Here is a 23,507-nt window from a genome sequence, read left to right on the forward strand (position 1 = left end):
ACCCTAGAACCTGATGCCTTCTTCATCGCTTGCAGGGGGATGTTTCTCTTTCAGTAGTTTTAATGTCTCTCTGTTTTTTGGCATCACCCCACCGGAGGATTCCTCTGAGAGAGATCTTACCACCAGAGACACTTTTCCCACACGCATTTTGTTTCCAAATTTTCTTGCCACGTCATCGGTGTTTTGCTTTCCGTCACCCGTAATTTTTAGTTTCTCCTGCAGTGTTCTTGCTTCACATAGGAGATCATCAAGGGCCCCAGTCTGCCACATTGCCAATCTTCTCTTCATTGCTGCCACATTTTCTTTGTGCTTAGTCTTTGTGTGTGTCCTCTGACAAAATAGATGTGGTATTATTGCCAGTATTTGAAGAGCTAAAGGGGCGAGGAAGCGGTGCTGAGTGTAATCAGTCATGAGGCGAGTCATCTCCCGAATAATTTCTTTGGTGGCCGCACACTTGGGTGGTTCAAATAAGTTAGTGGGCGACCACTTGACAATTTCTGAGTAGGTTTCTTTGACCCATATGTCTGCATTTTCCATCGGCATGCCATTCCACTGAGGTGGCTGTCTCTCATTCTCCTCGTGGACACTTGCTACTAAGGGAGCAGCATTTATTAGTACTACATTTTCGGATTGAGTAGACTCACTGCTATCATTTCGGATATCATCAGGTGGTTGGGTTCCGGCGATATCCACTGTGGCCACCTGTGTCGGCTCCCTGCGACGTGGGTTTCGACACTGGTCTCGCTTCCTGCAATCCACACATGGTCGGTTGTTTCTCTCACAAACACAATTTGTGCAGTTTTGGTTCGGGCTACCACAGACGCAGCAAAGAATGTTACCAGGCATAGTCAACAGCACCTTGAGCGACAGATACTTCCGCCTCCGACTTCTGCTATTGGGCCCATACGGACGAAGAAACTAGATCTTATGAGTGTGAGGCACAGAGGTGACGGCCCGGCCTGCGGTGTCCGAGTAGTAGGGGCATACGCGCGCGGTTGTGTCGGGCACCCCCCCCCATGTGGGCGACAATCCACACATCAGAATAATCCACTGGGAGCAAGAATTATCACACCTAACACTTGTTTATGTAACCTTGGCAGAGATAACCACTATTTCTATGGTCTCACTGATGTAATATTAGTTATATATACTCACCTGGTCAGCCGACACTACATGAAGTGGCCGTTACGAGGCGGGGGGGGGGGACCTCAGGCGCGAGGCACTTGGCCCCATAGGGGCGAGAGTCGCGATGCCACCCCTGCTAAAGTAGGCCTATCCACACACTGGCACTGACAGTTGGCAACTCCAGTCACTGACCATTCAAACACTCACAGGCTTACTTAGAGATCGCCGGTGAACACACGCAATATTTGCGTTTAATGCCGTAAGGGATGAGAAGAGCCGTCGGCGACGATGCTCAAGGTAACATCCAACATTCATCGACACACTGTGAAATTCTTGCTCCCACAAACTGAGTATATCCCCACCAATAACACTTTAGATCAGGGAAGGCACCCCATCACACCCACACCGCCCGGGCCACACTACTACTACTACCACTTTGTTAGTACTACTACTACTACTAATAATAATAATGATAATAACAATAATAATAATAATAATAATAATAATAATAATAATAATAATAATAATAATAATAATAATAATAATATTACTGTTAATAGTAATAATACAACAACAATAATGATAAATGTACCATAATAACTATATAAAATAAGAGCACACCAACTCCTAAACATATTAACCTTTGTATAACAGATTCATAACATGAACAGCAGAGCTTAATTAAACTCCGCCAGAGAAGCATCACCTTATTACTCGAGACTTTATCATCTGGCACGTGTTTACAAAGTTGTTCTTTTCTGCTGGCCTGATTTTCCTAGTTCAAACATAATGCAATCTGTCGGGTATCACGAGTCGAATCCCACCTCATTACATATGCGAACCAATCTCTCTCATATGTGAAGTCTTGTGTACCAGGAATGGTCTCGTGTGGGTCCTGATGTGGTACGTTGTGGTTCCTGTTATTAAGGAACTCAGATGATTAATGTGACACTGACGGAGGAAACACGACAAAAAATATGAGAAAACTGAGATATTGTATAAGTAGTTGAATATTGGCGATAAACTGGTGATAATAATAATAATAATAATAATAATAATAATAATAATAATAATAATAATAATAATAATAATAATATTACAATCACTTCACTACACACTCTTCGCCGTACAACCGGGGGATCATGCACTACAAATAATAATAATTCATAGTAAATAAAATGTATAATAAAAATAAAAATAAAATAATAATGATAACAATAATAATATTCCTAATAATAATAAAGAAACATAACGAAGTATAAAAGATTAAAACAAAACTCAATAGTGAGACACGCTATATATATGTTGTGTTGTCCAAGTAAGAGAAACAATTGAGACTCTGTAATTGAGTGTAAATGAGGCAGAAAGTCAGATCAGCAACCTTTGACTTGGTCTCAATATTCGTGATGCCATATAGCAGCAGGGTCTACCATTAGACAACACATTATGCTTCCAATATCTTCCCAGGGGTAGTACCTCCCTGTTTGGTAGCTACCTACTACCAACTGGACCGCATACTTTATACTCCCCACATCACATACTCCACATATTCCTTACACTGCACACACCACACATTCCACACATCATACACCCCACACACCACGTACTCCGCATAGGGCCTACTCCACACACTCCATGTACTCCACACGCTTCACACACCACAATCTCCACACCTCATACACTCCACACACCACGCACTCCACACATCACACACTCAACACATCACACATTCCGCATAGGGCCTACTCCACACACTCTACACACCACACACTCCACACACCGACACTCCACATTAATAACTGAGTTCATAAATGTAAAATATGTTAATTTGTGATCAGTTGCCTTCATTGTTGAGTTATCTGAGGCAGGTTTTTTATGCTTGCAATTTCACCTTCGCTTAATGCCCCGACAAAGGTTATAAATAAGTCTTAACGAGCCGAATGTTGAACGGTCATATCTCTCTTCACAGAATATTTCAAAATGTCGGAGATCATCGCTTATTTATGCAAAAACTCAGGTTATATTTTTTACCCCGAAAAAAATAATAAAACATTTGCAATTATATTTATTTTATTGCTACAAATTTCCCGGAAAATGTGTGTGTGTGTGTGTGTGTGTGTGTCAGTGTGTGTGTGTGTGCATTTTCCGGGAGTTTTATTTCTGATGCTGTGAATGTGTTTTTATGCAATAAGTTCTCATGTTCGTTTTGCTTGGTTGTCTGGGACGATGTGGTACTCCTTAGATTGTACAACTTTGTGTTTTTGTATTATCTGTTTTTTTGTGATTTTCAAGGCGATGTTCCTACACTGTGTAACTTCTTATCATGATGACAGACACAATAAAACGAACATATGTGGACAGATTAAAGGCATTCATAAATGGTGTATATTCAAATTGTACATGTAATTGCATCCACTTGTATAGACATATTCAGAGACAGTAAACACAACACACACACACACACACACACTCCTCAACCTACACATAAGCTAACTTATTGTATATACATAAATACACAAACATATGCGAAAAACGCCCACTCACCCGCCAACAAATACACAGACATACGCATACAAAAGCACGCAGGCACAAAATTATAATTACACTTAAGATGCAAGCACAACAAATGCCATGTACTCAAGGGCCCTCCTTGAAGAACGTACACAAAAGCCAACTCAGGACCAAATTACACTCCCTGGTCCGTGCAGCTTACGGCGACATTCTCCGCACCGCCCAGGTCGGCTCCTCCACCAAGATATATGAGGCAAACTTGAAGAAATTTCATTAAACTCTAACACACACATAAACAAAAAACTGTTTCAAGGGAAAATACTTTCATGTGAAAATTCCAGCTTTCAGAAAACAACTCTTTGATTTTTCAGGTTGTTTATTCATTTAGTATTTATTCTTGGGTAAATTTCATCTCTGGAGCAGGAGTGTTCGTGCGTCACATCAGCTCAACTCATATATATGATGCAGGATCTTGCGGTTAAACTCTTGCTCCCTTGACTTTGCTGCTTCTCAGTAGTTGAGAAAATAATGCTGGTGTGGGCAATGGCAGCTTAAGTTTAAGAAGACTCCGGTACAACTTTTACTCAACTGTCAGTTTTTAAGTTTCCTCGAGAACGTCTTTTCTCTCGGAACTTCTTGCCTATCGTGGACGTGGATTGTGTTCAAATAATCATAGAATAGAAATTGTCAACTATACATTTTTGTAACTTCATGTGAAACAATACAAGTTATCGATATTTTCTTGTTGTTTATGCTTCTGTTCATATAAAGAGACTCTCAAGGTGGCCTGGCTGGTACAGAACACGGTCTTCATCTTAGATTAGCTCAAGAGGACCTCCAAATAATCTTCCATAGAGACAATAAGTCAGCTCACAGACAAAAAAAACTCTTGATGGATAGTTGGTTGAGGACGTCCCGGCAGCCATTTTTCCAGTTTTCTTTTGCTTCTTTCATATTGCACCATTGCGGAAATGACGTCATTAATGTAAATCGCTTCTCACGACACGTTTTCATCACGTGGGTTCACTTTACAATTTATGTTATGGTTTACAAGCGGTTTAGGAAGAAATTTCGTACATAAACCATATACGATTTTGTTGTCTGTATTTGGTTTTCCCGGAAAGATGAGACAGAACTAACGTGTTAATTGCTATTCGTCTTTTCATAAACGCGCCCACGAGAAAGAGAAGGAGAAAGAGAGAAAGAAAGAGAGAGTGTGTGTGCTGGGTGGCGTTTTGCAAGGCGAGGTACACACCACTAGTGAACTGTGAAGACATATGAAAGAGGAATTTCCGGTGAATAACTGGAACGTTTACGGGGAAGTGGACTAACTGCTTGAGAGGATTACAACAGCAGATGGAAAGCGGAAATTATTGACAACGAAAGAAATTATAAATGATCAGAGAAATCATTGACGTGGTGTTTGATGAAGCGGACATTAAAGACTTATACATGAAGGGCATATTGTGTGATATAATGGGAACACATACTCGAAGACGAAATGAGAGAATGGTGTGGAAGTGACTGCAGGAGTGACCTTGTGGGGAAAGTGACAAGAGGAGTGACCAGAAGAAGGAACAGTGCACAGTGACAAGAGGAGTGACCAGGAGAAGATGGAACAGTGCACAGTGACAGGAGGAGTGATGGAACAGTGCTGAGTGACAAGGCGAGGTACACACCACTAGTGAACTGTGAAGACATATGAAAGAGGAAGAATAACTGGAACGACGGGGAAGTGGACTAAGAGAGGAGCCGGTGACAACGAAAGTGATCAGAGGACAGACATTAAAGGAAGGGCATGGGGAAGACAGTGACTGCAGGAGTGACCTTGTGGGGAAAGTGACAAGAGGAGTGACCAGAAGAAGGAACAGTGCACAGTGACAAGAGGAGTGACCAGGAGAAGATGGAACAGTGCACAGTGACAGGAGGAGTGACCAGGAGAAGATGGAACAGTGCACAGTGACAAGAGGAGTGACCAGGAGAAGATGGAACAGTGCACAGTGACAGGAGGAGTGACCAGGAGAAGATGGAACAGTGCACAGTGACAAGAGGAGTGACCACATGTACCTTAAGATAAATATTAAAATTTATTTCAAAACGAAAAACAATAATCGTTAGAAAAAAAATGAAACAAAAAAGATTACGAAACAAAATTTTCTCTCCGAATTTTCAGTTGTGGTGTGTCAGTGGTCCATGACGAACTTCAAAATGGTAAGGATAATGAGAGGTGATTTAGGCAGTTGTCAGCCCGGCACTTACCTTAATGAAAACAGCACGTTTGTTCTCTTTATGTTGCCTCCATCACCGTTCTTCGCGAAACTCTCACCATAAAACCCCCCAAAAATTATGAATACACACACAAATTATGAATGCACACACACACACACATTCAGAGAGAGAGAGAGAGAGAGGTACCGCGTGAACAACCAAGCAATGATTTGTGGACCAATGAGCAATAGTATTCACGAGAGACGATCACTTCACACCACTTGATTGGCCAGGAAAACTCCAGACAGCTCACTTTACCCTGATTGGATCATGGGTGTGGAAACCAGGGAGACACTTTGCTTCGATTGGCTGTTACGCATGGAGAGACCTGGATCTACTTGGTGCTTCATTCCCTTTCGTTGATCATCCCCCAAGACTTCTCGTAGAGTTTGGGTGAATAGAGTTGGGAAGGAGGAGTCTCTCTCTCTCTCTCTCTCTCTCTCTCTCTCTCTCTCTCTCTCTCTCTCTCTCTCTCTCTCTCTTTCTTTCTCCCCCTGTCTGTCTGTCTGTCTGCTTCTCTCTCTAATGAAGGAAATCTCGACTAGGACAAGTTCCAACACATAATACTTCACATAATATTTTTTCTAACAGGAATTATAGGGTACGACAGTTCCATCTTCAGTATTTTATCCATTAGTTGTAAGTCAACATCCTCCTGAGTTTATTACAATAACTATAACGTGTTGCCAATGTATTACTATGGTGGAATATTTGCAATGACTACTAGAAAGTATATGGTACAGGAGTCAAGGGAATTTCTTATAGCGTCTTTGTGCTTTAGTTTGCATGCAAAGTAATTATTCCCCCTGCAGAGATGACTTTTTGTTATGCAAATGTCATTTTGTCATTTACGTCTCTTAAACCTGCCTAAGAATCGATAGGAAATATATAAAAAAATCCACAATGTCATACCTAGCTTCTTTCACAAATGCGTTCACACATACTGTAGAAGCATATGAACACGGCTTTCACACACACACACACACACTCATAAATGTCTCAAGTTGGATTACGCAGTTCACTTCTGGTCACCGTGCTACAGAAATAATTCAGAGGAGAATGACAAGACTATTCCCGGGCATTAGGAACCTTGAGTACAGAGACAGGTCAAAATATCTTAATTTGTACTCCCTCGAGAGACGTAGAGTGAGAGGCGATATGATTGAGGTGTATAAATGTAAGTCAGGGTTAAAAAAAAGGTGATATGACAAAGGTACTTAAACTATCCAACCAGGAGCGAACTTGTAGTATTGGTTTTAAATTATAAAATTTTAGATAGGAAAACATTGGTTTGAAAATACAGCAGTGGGTGAGTGGAACAAGTTACCAAACTTCATCTTTAACTCAAACACGCTGGACAGCTTCAAATATAGGTGGATGGATATATGAGCGATGGGGGTTGGGTGCAAACGGGACTGCCCAGTATGGGTCAATAGGTCCGCTGCAGTTTCCTCCATTCTTATGTTCTTATTACTCACAGTCGTACACAACTCTTAGCTCACAAACCAATACACCTACCATGGCATACACACTGTAAACATGCGTCACCACAAACATACAGTGAAACACGAGAACCACGGACATATACATTCAAACACCAAAAACACACACACGTTTCACCACAGACTCAGAGACAACCTAACACCACGCCTTGTGGTAAATGATTTAGAGAATAGCACACACATCTGTTGACGGTACTTATCACACCATACCAGTATAACATCCCACTCACCGCACCAATGATGTACAGTCGGTCTCAGTTTCAGACATCTGTAGTCTCGAATTTTTACCTGAGACCTTTCGAGGCCACAATTGTCATATTGATTTTCAGGTTTGTTGCGAGGGATTGGTCAATTGATTAAGTTTGGGCTCAAGTAGTGGAGACACCTCACCTCAGATTACCATCGAGACCACTAATCCACCATAGGTAGGGATATCCTGGGTCACGGTCAGTTTGTTAGGCATATATGATTAATTCAGTTGTGGTAGCAGAACAAGCCCAAGCATACATCACTAGTACTAACCACTCTAACTGTGTCCGCCTTGTGAAAGAGACTTAGGGGTACTTGTAAGCCCGGACCTACGGCCTAGAAAACCGTACGTTAATGTTCGAAATAAGGCAGAGTATTAGGTTCATATCTAGAAGTGTAAATAATAAGGGTGCAGAGGTCTTATTGCGTAACTATATCTTGCGTTGGTCAGGCCGCACCTCGATTATGCATTTCAGTTCTGGTGCCCTTATTATAGAATGGTTATCAATTCACTGGAGTCGGTGCAGCGAAGAATGACTAAAATGATTCCGGGACTTAGAAACCTTCCATATCAGGATAGGTTAAAGAAACTTAACTTGCATTCCCTAGAAAGACGAAGAGTACGGGGAGATATGATAGAAGTATTTAAGTGGGTGAAAGGATTCAAGAAAGGAGATATAGATAAAGTTCTTATAATATCCGAGCAGGATAGGACTCGGAGCAACGGATTTAAGTTGGATTAGCTTATGTTTAGGAGGGAGATAGGAAGGAACTGGTTCACAAATAGGGTGGTGGACGAGTGGAACAAGCTTAGCAGCTTTGTAGTAAGTGCTGGAACGCTGGAAAGTTTTAAAAGGAGGCTAGATAGATTGATGGACGATAGAGAGTGGTAGTAACTCTCGACAGGAGCTGCCATGCACAGGCCAACCGGCCTATTGCAGACTCCTTATTTTCTTATGTTCTTATGTTTGTTATGTGTTGAGCCGTGGAGGATATTAATGAGGCTCCATAGATGCCGAACATGAGTATGTTATGCTTCTTAACGGTAATGATCACTTCGTATGACCTCGAGAAATAAATAACAAGTGAAATGAGTATATAAATTTGCTCATGTTTGGATCCTGGATTTGAAAAAAAAGTGTGTGTGTGTGTGTGTGTGTGTGTGTGTGTGTGTGTGTGTGTGTGTGTGTGTGTGTGTGTGTGAACCGGGACTCTAATTTTTCACAAAAAGGATTAATGTAAGAACTCGGCTTTTGCACAGGCATGTAAATAAGAGCTGGTCACCTGACGAATAGCCCTCAAATGCTCACCTGAAGATTTTCAACTCCAGCTTAACCCACTTGCCATTTAACCTCCCTGAAGTTACCTGGGGAACTAGTCTTTACGTCATAGTGGGCCTCAGTACTCACCATAAGATCGGTCCCCTGTTTATCTGACATGAAATTTAACCAACTCAAGATAAAATAATGCACAATGAGGTTATTAAAGAAGTATGGTTACTTAAATACAAAACAAGGCCCCTCTACCCAGCACTGTTAATGATGGATCCTGACTCAACCACTGTTTGTATAATGTTTCCAAGCAGCCAGATGCTGGTTTAATGCTTATGTTAACACTAATGAAGACCCATTCAGGAATGTGTGGTGTTCCCTGGGGAGCAAATGCTCAAGTAAAGGTGAACCTCGGTATTCGCCTGAACCCCCCCTCAGCATATCCCACCTGAAGTTTAATCACCCCGACCTTACTAGGGGGCTAATTTTCAGATGATCCATAAATGCTCAAATTACGAATGGGTATTTTCTCTGTCTCGGAAGGCAGATCTCGGTCTCGAACCTATTAGTCTCGACTACATCACTGCACCGCACCATCCTCCAATAGACATTCCACTCACCACATCATCCTTCAGTATAATATCCCACTCACCACCAGACAAACAGCCAAGCTCCTATGCTATGCAGACGACTTACAGCTTATAGTAAGAGGATCAAACAGACTAGCCAACACGCAACACGCACTCCAACTTATAGAAGAGGAGTGCAACAGACTTGGACTCAAGATAAATCCAGCCAAGTCGAAAGCGATGGCCATCTGCACAGACACACCAGACAAGATGCTCTCCGTACAAAACACGCCGGTAGTCTGGACCAACACCCACCAGTGTCTTGGAATCTGGTTTGATCAGAAACTCACTTTCAAACCGCAACTCGAGTATCTCAGGTACAGGACGAAGAGCAGACACAATATAATGAGGTCGCTCACCAGCACAACCGCAGGAGCAAACCTTCATGTGCTCAAAGCCTACTACACGGCCGCCATCAGATCGCTGGTAGATTACAGTGCTCCAGCACTCATTGGACTGAAAGAAGACCAGATAGCTAAGCTAGAAGTCGTCCAAAATATGCTCTCAGGACCATGCTCGGTGCACCCATGTGGACCAGAATTTGCAATTTGCAAATGGAAACTGAACTACCACCCCTGGCAGTACGAGTCAAGCAGGTGACAGCCGGTCTCCTCGCCAAAATCTGTAGATCAGATAAGCCCACAGCTGCCAAAACGCGAATCAGTGCCTCCCTCCACCTCGACCACAGAGTGCGAGGGGCCACCTGGTCGCACGAGGCAAGGGAGGTCATCCGACACCTGCAAGCAGAAACACTCGTCAAGAACAACCAAGACACACGAGACAATGGTTACGTTGTTCCTCCACCATGGAGCCCTCCACCAGCCACATTCAAAATTTCCGACCTAGGTGATAGCAAAGCCAACCTCCAGAAGGAGGACCTCAAAAAAATAACTCTGGAAGCCATAGCCACCGAGACACTGGCTGATGCAGCATCATACTTCACAGACGGCTCGGTGGATCCAAAACATCATACATCCGGAGCGGCCTTCTACACCCAAGGTCAGACCCTCCGATGGAGACTTTCTAATGACTGCTCCACCCTACAAACAGAGCTGGTAGCAATCTCAAAGGCCCTACAACACGCTGCAACACAACACAACAAGTCCATCATAATTCACACGGACTCGAAATCGGCCATGCAGGCACTGCAACACAGTCAACCAAGAGACATCGTCCACATCATAATCTCGATCCTCGCACAGCTACAGGAATTCCAAAGACAAAACTGCCCAGTCGTCTTACATTGGATTCCCAGTCATGTAGGGATCGGATGAAACGACGTGGCAGACGAAGCAGCCAAGGCAGCTACACATCCAAGTTCCAGCAAGCGTGCAACAGATCAAGAATCACCTCAGAAAGACTTGCAAGCTCCACATCAAAAAGAGCTTCCTTCACGCATTCAACGCTGGTTCCCAATCAGCCAAATGGTACCTGGCGGCTACAAAAGGGGAACCACCTTTCGCGGACAAGGAAACACCAAGACAAACCCAAGTCAGCCTTCATCGACTACGACTAGGGTACAAGTGCTCCTGGCAGACGATCGGAAATGACGTCATGGAATGCACCTACTGCCAGGAGCCAGCAGCCAACCCACTTGAACACTATATCCTAGACTGCGAAGTCACACAAAGCCTCCGAAACAGAACTCAAATCTCCCAAGAAGCACACACAACACCAGCGGCCACTCTAACCCGAAAGGCCCAAACAGACCACATTCACCACCTTCTCCGGGTCATCACACGATACCCACCACCCAGATAGCTTAGAAAGTATCCTCTCCCAGCAAGTGCGGACCCCAGTTCGGGGGGCGCGCCACTCCGAAACTGACCACGTCCAAGAGTGGGGGTTGGTGGTAAGCGTCCACTGATCGGGGGTCCGCTCACACTTGCAACCTGCAGTATCCTTCCAAATCTGCAGGTAGGACAACCTCCAATCCCAATCCGGTCTGGCTGCTCCAGGAGCTCCAGCCGGAACCACCAAACGGGCCGCCTATAGGCAAAGGCCCGTGTCGGACTACGGTCCGACAATCTCAACAACAACAACAACAGTATATGCTCACACTCACCACATCGTCCACCAGTATATCACCCCACTCACCACATCGTCTACCAGTATATCACCCCACTCACCACATCGTCCTCCAGTATATCACCCCACTCACCAAACCGTCTTCCAGTATATCACCCCACTCACCACATCGTCCTCCAGTATAATATCCCACTCACCACACCGTCTTCCAGTATAACACACTCACACAGGCTCAGTATATCACTCACCCATCACACACATCGCAAAGTATAATATCCCACTCACCACACCGTCCTCCAGTATAATATCCCACTCACCACATCGTCCTCGTGTATAATATCCCACTCACCACATCGTCCTCGAGTATAATATCCCACTCACCACACCGTACTCCAGTATAATATCCCACTCACCACACCAGTATATCTCACACAGTCATCACACTCACCACACCACAGTCCCACTATCGTCCTCCAGTATCCCACTCACCACACGTCCATCAGTACTCACCACATCGTCCACCAGTATATATCCCACTCACCACATCGTCTACCAGTATATCACCCCACTCACCACATCGTCCTCCAGTATATCACCCCACTCACCAAACCGTCTTCCAGTATATCACCCCACTCACCACATCGTCCTCCAGTATAATATCCCACTCACCACACCGTCTCCAGTATATCTCACTCACCACATCGTCCTCCAGCATCCCACTCGTCCTCCTCCCACTCACTACATCGTCCTCCAATATAACATCCCACTCACCACATCGTCCTCGAGTATAATATCCCACTCACCACACCGTCCTCCAGTATAATATCCCACTCACCACATCGTCCTCGTGTATAATATCCCACTCACCACATCGTCCTCGAGTATAATATCCCACTCACCACACCGTACTCCAGTATAATATCCCACTCACCACACCGTCTTCCAGTATATCACCCCACTCACCACATCGTCCTCCAGTATATCATCACACTCACCACACCATCCTCCAGTATTATATCCCACCCACCACATCGTCCTCCAGTATAATATCCCACTCACCACACCGTACTCCAGTATAATATCCCACCACCACATCGTCATCACCAGTATATCACCCACCACCACATCGTCCTCAGTATATCACCCCCCACCACTGTCTTGGTATATCACCCCACTCACATCGTCCTCCAGTATAATATCCACTCACCCACCGTCTTCAGTATAACACCCACTCACCACATCGTCCTCCAGTATAATATCCCTCACCACCGTCCTCCAGTATAATATCCACTCACATCGTCCTCCAGTATAATATCCCCTCACTACATCGTCCTCCAATATAATATCCCACTCACCACATCGTCCTCGATTATAATATCCCACTCACCACACCGTCCTCCAGTATAATATCCCACTCACCACATCGTCCTCGTGTATAATATCCCACTCACCACATCGTCCTCGAGTATAATATCCCACTCACCACACCGTACTCCAGTATAATATCCCACTCACCACACCGTCTTCCAGTATATCACCCCACTCACCACATCGTCCTCCAGTATATCATCACACTCACCACACCATCCTCCAGTATTATATCCCACTCACCACATCGTCCTCCAGTATAATATCCCACTCACCATACCGTACTCCAGTATAATATCCCACTCACCACGTCGTCCTCGAGTATTATATCCCACTCACCACATCGTCCACCAGCATAATATCCCACTCACCACATCGTCCTCCAGTATAATATCCCACTCACCGCAACACTCCACAAGCTTCCCTCTAGACTTCAGCATGGAACGCAGGTGGGCTAGGTTAGGGTCCTCAGATTACCTGTTTTAGTCTATTGTTTCATAAGGCAGTGTGGCACTTACTATTGTTTTCATGTTTAACGTCTCCCGTCTTGTTTAATTCTTCTCTTATTAATTTACCTCATGGTATGTGAAAAAAAGAGTTTCTCTCATATCCAAATTATTATTCTATTTTTCTCCCTAAGAACATAAACACAGAAGGCAATAAAATATATAGTACCTGGCATAAAACATTACACTACACTTTACGAGACTTATTGATGCGGAGGCGCCTACCTGTGTGAGATATGTGCAGGTGTTAAGTAAGACAATAACATACACTACCTGGAACCGCTACACAGAGGCACCTCTCAGTGAGGCAGGACTAGAATAACCAATATTTGTAGTGGGCTTCACCTGGAAGGGTTCCCTCTGCCAGGAACGCCACGCTTCTGCCTCACGTGTACACAGTACATCCCTGTTGCTCCACGCCGCGGCTTGCACACATCCTCTACGCATATCACCATATACCTAAAGTATGAAAGACACTTTAATGTTTTTTCTTTACTTATTATTAATATATATATATATATATATATATATATATATATATATATATATATATATATATATATATATATATATATATATATATATATATATATATATATAAATGCTTTAATGAAGTAGTTTTTACAAGACAACAAAGAGTGATAGGTTTTCGCCAGGCTCGACACTGCTGCTCCATGTATTTCGTCTCGGTTATAACTGTGACTCCTGTTGTCAGGAGCCCCAAGAAAGGCCTTCACAAAAAGAGAAAAATGTAGTCAAAGAAAAACAAAATCTTGCAACCCCCCCCTCCAGTGTTATGTTCCGAAACCCATTACGAAGAATTTGGGTAAAGTGACAACGAAGCTTCGAGGTTCGAGTCTGAACGGGGAACTTTACCCAAATCTTCGTCATGGGTTTCAGAACATACGACCCTTTAAGTGCAACGCAACGTATATCTTTGACTGTACGTCGACAAAAGCAACAATATGTAATGCTGATGACGTTTAGTTACATTTAAAACATTAAGAATACTAACTAGAAAAAAAATAACTTTCAAAAGCTAATTTTTTTTACCTAAAATAATAATTGATTTAAAGAAACAAAATTATTATTGCGTCCATTAGGTACAAGTGAAGTACTCGTAATTCGTTGGCCACCAGCTAGTAACATCGTTCACAGTGTTTGGTGCCATAAATTACTGATTTTATAGGACTGTTTCACAACGTAAACACGTGATGTCAACAGTTTGGGAACCGCGGGCAAAACAAACGTTTCGAGAAGAATTGTTGTTTGGACAGCTGCCTTGTTTATTTCCTCTTTTTTTGCGTCACAGGGAACGCTCCTATTACTGATGGAATTACTGGAGTGGGCACACCTCCCTACATCTCACCCCCAGAGCACCTCCCCATCCTCACGAAGCACTTCCACACATGGCATCTCCCCACAGAGCACTTCCACACATAACATATCCTCACAGTACACCTCCGTCGCACTCTTACACTAACATATTCCACACCCTTCTTAATATCTCCCCGTTCAGTGACAACTAGTGAATTACGGGTCACAGATGTGCTGTGGGGGAAGACCTGGGTACCTTGTTTACATATACGCGTGGGATTTGTAAGGAGGGTCGGGGTAGCCAGTCAAGTCTTAACCTCACTCGACTGGGATAATCAGCTGTCGAGTTGTTTTAGCCTCGCCATTTCCTTCGCTATATTTGCCTTTTTTCTCTCTCTCTCTCTCTCTCTCTCTCTCTCTCTCTCTCTCTCTCTCTCTCTCCGTTAACTGTGTCTAATGTCTTGATCTTCGGACAGGCCTGTTTCACCTGACCTCCACACACACACACACGTCCGTTTCTTGTCTTAATATTAGAGATAGCCCTCTTCTGGTGCCTGCGAAACTCTAGGCTCTCCTCCACCCGCCGAGTGGTTCATCACATCTGCCTCAAGTCTCCCAACTTTTTTTTCTTTCGGCTAAAACTCCTCCAGGATCTTTCCCAGGCCAGGGGGAACGCATCCCCTGCGTCCATTACACCAGCAAAACTCTTGGCGAAGGGCGAGGGTGGGACGAGGATAGGACGGGGGGAAACGGGGGGAAGGAGGAATTGAATTTATTGCCCCAAAATAATTTCTGATAGAAGTTTTCGCCCTGACGCCGCATAAATCTGGCTTAAAAATTCATCACCGGCAAAGTTGTATTAGGACACACCTGTCAGGCTCGAGTGTCGGCCTTCATCAATATTTTAGTAGGCGCTGCACGCCTTAATCACCCGCGGCCACATCCCTGGTAAACACACACACACGTCCCCCACACTAATTACTGGAGCATTTGTCTTCCATGTAGACTCATGTGTGTGTGTGTGTGTGTGTGTAAATAATAATAATAATTATCAACGGTATATTGAAAGAGCTTGGCAGCCGGAAGGCTGAAAATATACAGTTACATAATTGGGGAATGGGTCACTTGATTGACATAATAAAATACAAGTAATATAAGTGATGCAAACAGATATATAAAAACTAGGTGGAGAGAAGGTTTTATTACAGGGCATTTCAACATAGCAACAGTGCAAAAAGGTAAGATTGGCTGTAAGTGAATACACTGGTTGATTACGAGTTGTTGATAATTTTTACAATGGTCGGGACTGGGCTGTTCTTATAGTGATCAGTACGTTCTCGTTTGGGCTGGCTGGATGCGGTTGTGGTGTCGAAAAGCAATTCGCGGACGAGGGATCTCAGGTGGAAGTAGGAGCCGGAGACGAGGATGGTGCAGAAGCTTCTCACCAAATTTGCGGATGAGGTCGTGGTGATGATAAGAGAGAGTCGATAGGGTCAGTGTTTTGAGCGCTTCTTGACATGTAGAGTAGGAATGGGAGAGAATAATCTTGCATGTCCTCTTTTGCTCTTTTCTAGGTGTTTCCGTTGTATGGCATTTAGGGAGGAAGACCAGGTAAAGGAGCCATAGGTGAGCTTCGGAAGTATGAATGTTGAGTAAACACCGAGGAGCTCGGGCGCAGGAACCCCGAGGGATTTGAGTCGGCGGAGGAGATGGAGACGAAAACTGGAGGATTTGATTACTGTACTGACGTGTGTTTTCCACTTTAGTTTGTTATCTATAGTGACGCCGAGGAGCTTAGTGGAGCCCACAACCTGGAATGTGTTGGGGCCCAAAGTATTGAAGGAAGGTGGGACAAGGTCGGAGGAGAGGTTGATGTGCATAACCATGGTCTTAGTATGGTTGATGGTGACATGGTTGTAGGTGGCCCACTTTTAGAGACTTCAATATATACTGGAGGGCGGTGTAGTAGGGAGCCGAGATGCTGACACTGATCGCAATGGTGGAGTCGTCGACATATTTTCAGAGAGCAAAGGTTTCTCTTAGGGCATGAATGATAAGAATAAGGAAGCAGAGCGGTCTCATCTTGGTGCCTTGGGGGACCCCACAGGTAAGTGACTATAAAGTGGAGACAGCCCCTCGGAAGCGTACGGATTGGCGTTGGTCACTGAGGAAATCTGTAAGCCATGGTATAAGACTTCTTCGAAACCCGAGGTCGATAGCTTTGCTGTTGATTAACTTGTGGTCGACTAGGTAAATTCCCTTGGTGAATTCAATGGAGGTGACAGCCACAGACGTCTTTCGTTTTTCCAGATGGCGGTATATGTAGTCGAGAAAGCTGACAAGACAGTGAGTGGTGGAGGAAGTTTTCATATTGCCAAATTGCTGAGGATCTAAGGTGCCTGCAATATCAGCATAAGCCCAGTCAAACATGAAACTTTCGCAGATTAAGCTGGGTATTGGGGTGACGGCAATGGGTCGCAGCTCATTTAAGGATTGTGGGCTGCTTGACTTGGGCACTGGTGACGCATATGAGGTCTTTCAGTAAGCTGGGCATCTTGCTTGGCTGAGAGAAGCATTGATGATGGAGCAGAGGGGCTTAGCAAGTTCCGGGAAGAACTCCTTGTCGAGTTTCATTGGCAAGCCAATTGGGGTGGTGGAGCGCTTTAACTTTAGTTTGTCCAGACGTTTTGCCACTTCAAATTCTTCCCCTAAGTCAGTGGGAAAGGGGGCTGGTAGGTAAGCAGGGAGTCTGGTTGCGTCAAGCCCGGGGAGTGCATGGCATATGGTTGCGAAATGGTTGTTTGATTGCTCAGCTGCGTCACCATTAGTGAGATGGCTAAGGAAGGGGAGGGGGCGTGTCTTATTGTTTAGTCCACAGAGTTCTTTAAGCTTACCATACCACTGACTGATGTTGGTCTACTTTAGGTGTTGCAACTTAGTTGGGTAGTGAGACTTCTTTGCAATGTGTATTTCACGGATGACTTGGTTGCGGTTGTGGTCATTGAGATAAAAGGCGCTGTCTCTCTGTTGCATGTTTTTTGATCCGAGGTGTGATGCAGGGCAAGTCAACTGGGTGTGATCTGACGGACATCTCGGGGAAGAAGTGGTGGTGAGCTTCCGTGGTGGTGTTGGTAAAATTTATCCATTTGGTGTCCCTGTCATCTACACTAAGTACTTCAGAGTCTATAATCGGCCTGTAGGTCATGATGTAGGGTCTCTGCACTTGACTGGTAGTGAGAGCTGGAGACCAGAACACTGATAGGTGTGTGCTGCACCCGATAGGAGACATTGGTTGTGTGTGTGTGTGTGTGTGTGTGTGTGTGTGTGTGTGTGTGTGTGTGTGTGTGTGTGTGTGTGTGTGTGTGTGTTTGTGTATGATCTTATGTGTATATGTTTTCTTAGTCTAGTCCTTATGAATCTTGAGTTCGTTTCAGTCAGCTTAATACGTATCTACGGCTCGCACTGACACTTTACTAGTGGCAATAAGTCATATCCTGATGCATTTTGTCAGAGAAAACGATATAATTACTGGTGAATTCGTATAAACTTGGCAGTATAATCTTTTTTGTGAAGTAATTAATGGTGATTTGGTTATTATACATATTCAAAGAATGTTAACGTAAAAAAATATACAGATGTATATTATGTAAATGATACAGTACTTAGCCCTTTGTGGAGAAAGGGGTTAAGTTATTGTCCTCAAAGGGCTATGCTTGGGTATACATATATAATGAACCTATACTACTCTGCGAGAATCACTTATGTACAGCCTAACCTTCCGTTTGTACATAATTGATGCTAATCTTGTATAACTTGGCGGTATTTTCTCTGTGTGGTGTCCCTTCGTAGCCCAGGAAGATCGTCTCCCATGAGGATCGAGTCTTGTTAGTGGAGTTTTAAATGGCGGATGATCCCGATCCAAGGACCACATATCCAGTCTCAGATGAGAGAGACATTCCCATTAGGAAGAAGTGAGGCTTGAGCCTGTGTTGTTCCTTCCGCCACTCTTCTTTTACCTCATCGTTCTGTAGACGTTTGTGCTGAGTTCCCTCCCACAAGTTCTCTCCAGTGTGTTCCATCCAAGTCTTGGGACTCCCAGGAGATGGTGTTGTTGTTGTTCTTCTTTTTCAAGTGGGTATTGAGGAAATCCTATAAGCGTTTCACAGTCCAGATAAGCTCAGCCGTCTCACAATCAGCTGCCGGGTCAAAACAAAATGAGACCTGCTTAGAGAGTCGACAGTCAAGTACATGGACAACTTGGTCAGCCCAAAATAATTGAAAGACGATAATTTTGGCCGCTGTGTTTGACTGTGTGTAGATTGTGTGTGGGCCGAGTTGGTGGAGCCTCTTTAGGTGTTCGTGAAGGTAAGAAGGTAACGAGATGGCAATGGAAAGTAGCATATAAGACTTTTGGGGATTTTGTCCACATTATCATTTTATGGTTGGGATTTCCAGAAAGTAATAAAGTATCTGTTGTGATTTAATCCTTACGATGTTATTTGGTGGGATGTTGTCTCTTTACCAACAAAATTACGTTAGCATAACCCCCATCCCCCACTATAAACCACCTCCCTACCATAACCCACCTCCCTACCATAACCCACCTCCCTATAACCCTCCATAACCCCACCTCCTACCTCCTCCTCTACCATAACCCCTCCCTACCATAACCCCACCCCCCTCCCTACCCCCACCACCTCCCTTCCCAACACCTACCTCCCACCATAACTCCCCCTCCCCAACCACCCCTCCCCCTACTCCCCTCCCCACCAACCTTCCACCTCCTCTCTACTCCCACCTCCCTTAGCTCCCTCCCCACCATCTCCCACCTCCCCATACTTCCCTCTCTACCATACTCCCCTCCCCACCATACTCCCCTCCCCACCACACTTCACTTCCACCTCCCCTGCATAACTCCCACCTCCCCACCATAACTTCCCCTCCCCCCATAACTCCCCACCTCACCATAACACCCACCTCCCACCATAACTCCCTCCTCCCCCACCATGCTTCCACCTCTACCACCAACTCCCACCTCCCCACCATAACTACCTCCTAGCCTACTCCCTCCCCATAAGTTCCACCTCCCCACACTTCCCTCCTAGCATAACCCCACCTCACCTTGCTTCCACCTCCCACCACCTAACCCCACCCTCCCCACCCTGCACCACCTCCCCATCATTCCCTCCTGCAACACCCTCCCTACTTCCACCTCCCCATAACACCACCTCCCCACCATAACTTCCACCTCCCCACCACCACCACCTCCCCTCCATAACTCCTCCTCCCCACCCTGCTTCCCTCTCCACCTCCCTCCCATAACTCCCACCTCCCACCTGCTTCCCACCTATGCTCCCCTCCCCACCATAACTTCCCACCTCCCCACACCTCCCATAGCACTCCACCTCCCCACCACAGCTCCATAACTCCCACTCACCACAACCTCCTCAGCTCCCACCATATTTCAACTCCTAGCATAACTCCACCTCCCACCATCTTCCACCTCCCTAATAACTCCACCTCCACCATAGCTCCTCCTAGCACAACCCCACCTCCCCACCCTGCTTCCACCTCATCATAACTCCCACCTCCCCCACCATAGCTCCCTCCCCACCCTGCTCACCTCCTAGCTCACCTCCACCAACTCCACCTCCACTCATGCTCCACCTCCCTGCAACTCCCCACCTCCCTACCACAACTCCCTCCCCCACCCTCCCCTCTCCCTCCTGCTCCCACCTCCTCCCATAGCTCCCCTCCCTCCCTCCCACCTCCCTACCACCAACTCCCACCTCCCCAGCATAACCACACTCCACCTCCCCTCCCCTCCCATAACTCCACCCTCCTACTATAGCTCCACCTCCCCACCCATAACTCCCACCTCCCTACATAAGCTCCCACCTCCCTACCGCCAGCTCACCTCCCCTACCATAACTCCTCCCTACCATAACTCCACACTCCCCCAACATGTCTCCCACTCCTACCATAACTCCCACCTCCTACCACAACTCCCACCTCCCAACCTGCTCCACCTCCCTACCGCTCCCCTCCCCATACTCCCTCCTCCTACCAGCTCCACCTCCCTACTAACTCCACACCTCCCCCTGCTCCCACCTCCCTACCCACCTCCCCTGCTCCCATAACTTCCACCTCTCTGCTCCCCACCTCCTCTGCTCCCTACCTCCCCACCCTCCCACATACCTCCTCCCCACATTTCCCTCCATCATGCTTCACCTCTCTGCCATGCCCACCTCCCTACCACCTCCCCATAACTCCACCTCCCACCACCTTACCTCCCCTTCCCCACCCTACAACTCCCATCCCTACAACTCCCCCACCCCACCTGCTGCTCCCTCTCTACCATACTCTCACCTCCTTCGCAGCTACCTCCCCACCGCCTTCACCTCTCTACCACTACCACCACCTCCTGCTCCACTTCCCCACAACTCCACCTCCTCACCACAACACCCAACTACCCACCATAACTCCCACCTCTCTACCATAACTCCCACCTCCCTACCCACCCCTCCCACCTCCCTCCCCACCCTACCTCTCCCACCTCCTACCTACCATCTACAATTACCTTCGCGGTTTTCTTTCTGTCATGCCCGCGGTCGAAGACAATCAATGTATGTCACGCGATAGCAGCGGAACTTTCAGTCACGCAACCAATTTATTGCACATCTACTGAATTTCCACATTTACTCCCTAATTAATACAGTAGATATGTGTTTGCATGTTTACTGAGTTCCTGGTTATCGGGGTGAGTCAGGTACTGTACATCACGCCAACATGATTCATTAATTTGGTAATCCAGTCATTGGCATCCGAACCTCCGTTTTTATTTTTTAATCGCCATTTTCCTTCATTATATGCAAAATGAGATTCTGTTAATATGATTATACTAACGTGATTATAGTTAAGCTATGAGATATATAAAGTGATTAGAGTAACGTAATTATAGTAATATGATTAGAGTAATAGGATAATTCAATTTTATGCTGCATAACATGGCTGTAATATTTTATATATGCATGGCAGCGAGACAGATATATGAGTCACTTCTTTGTAAGTTTGTTATTCATTACAGACGACTTTTATGTACTAGAACGTCATATTTGTCTCTTTTGCTTTATTGTGTTTTATATCATGTGTGTGTGTGTGTGTGTGTGTGTGTGTGTGTGTGTGTGAAATATAATTAATAAATAATTAAAATATAATTATATAATAAAAAAATATAAAATAATAAATAAATAATAAAATAAAATAAAATATAATAAATAAAAATCTAAGTTGTTAAAAAACGTTGAAGACTGAAAATACACAATGAAACAGACATGACATAGATTACGTATGGTGACATGGGGGGTTGGGGGGTCATAGATGAGTAAACACGAGGTGAACACACAAGTTACAAAACTACAGGTGGATGGCTGGTGCTGTAGGCCTGATACATCTGTGGTGTCGGACAGTTGCATCGGGCAGTGATCGTCTGAAAATGACTGGTGGTAAGGATGGTGTAGATGGTCTCAACCCAAACTGATAGCTGGACACAGTTATTGGTATCACATATTTCAACGGTGCTGAGGGTGTATTGAGTGTGTGCTGAGGGTGTATTGAGTGTGTGCTGAGGGTGTATTGAGTGTACTGAGGGTGTATTGAGTGTGTGCTGAGGGTGTATTGAGTGTGTGCTGAGGTGGCTGAGTGTGTGCTGAGGGTGTATTGAGTGTGTGCTGAGGTGTATTGAGTGTGTGCTGAGGGTGCATCGAGTGTGTGCTGAGGGTGATGAGGTGTGCTGAGGGTATTGAGTGTGTGCTGAGGGTGTATTGAGTGTGCTGAGGGTGTATTGAGTGTGTGCCGAGGGTGTATTGAGGCAAAGGAGGGGTATTGAATGTGTGCTGAGGGTGTATTGAGTGTGTGCTGAGGGTGTATTGAGGTGTGTGCTGAGGGTGTATTGAGTGTGTGCTGAGGGTGTATTGAGTGTGTGCTGAGGTGTATTGAGTGTGTGCTGAGGGTGTATTGAGTGTGTGCTGAGGGTGTATTGAGTGTGTGCTGAGGGTGTATTGAGTGTGTGCTGAGGGTGTATTGAGTGTGTGCTGAGGGTGAGTGTGTGTGAGGTGGAGTGTGCTGAGGTGTATTGAGTGTGCTGAGGGTGTATTGAGTGTGTGCTGAGGGTGTATTGAGGTGTGCTGAAGGTGTATTGAGTGTGTGCTGAAGGTGTACTGAGTGTGTGCTAGTCATTGAGTGTGTGCTGAGGGTGTATTGCGTGTGTGCTGAGGGTGTATTGAGTGTGTGCTGAGGGTGTATTGAGTGTGTGCTGAAGGTGTACTGAGTGTGTGCTGAGTCTGCATTGAATGTGTGAATATGTCTATGACTCCAGTGAGGGTGAGGGCCATAACAAATGTGAACTGACGAGAACACTGTATTAAAGTTCCAAGCGAAGCGCGCCATCCTTTGTTTACAACAGGTGGCGGATGTTACGGGACTAAACCATTTTATACAAATTATAGATAAAAAACACTTAAGAAACATGCTTAATTCAACACTTGAACACTTGGCGTGTATATATATATATATATATATATATATATATATATATATATATATATATATATATATATATATATATATATATATATATATATATATATATATATATATACGCAAATATATCACCGTAGGTGCGCGTGATCCATGTACTGTATATGCTCATAACCACATCGGAAAAACGAAAGC

This window comes from Homarus americanus, unplaced genomic scaffold (genome assembly GCF_018991925.1).
Source record: "Homarus americanus isolate GMGI-L3 unplaced genomic scaffold, GMGI_Hamer_2.0 scaffold25467, whole genome shotgun sequence".
NCBI classification, from domain to species: Eukaryota; Metazoa; Arthropoda; class Malacostraca; order Decapoda; family Nephropidae; genus Homarus; species Homarus americanus.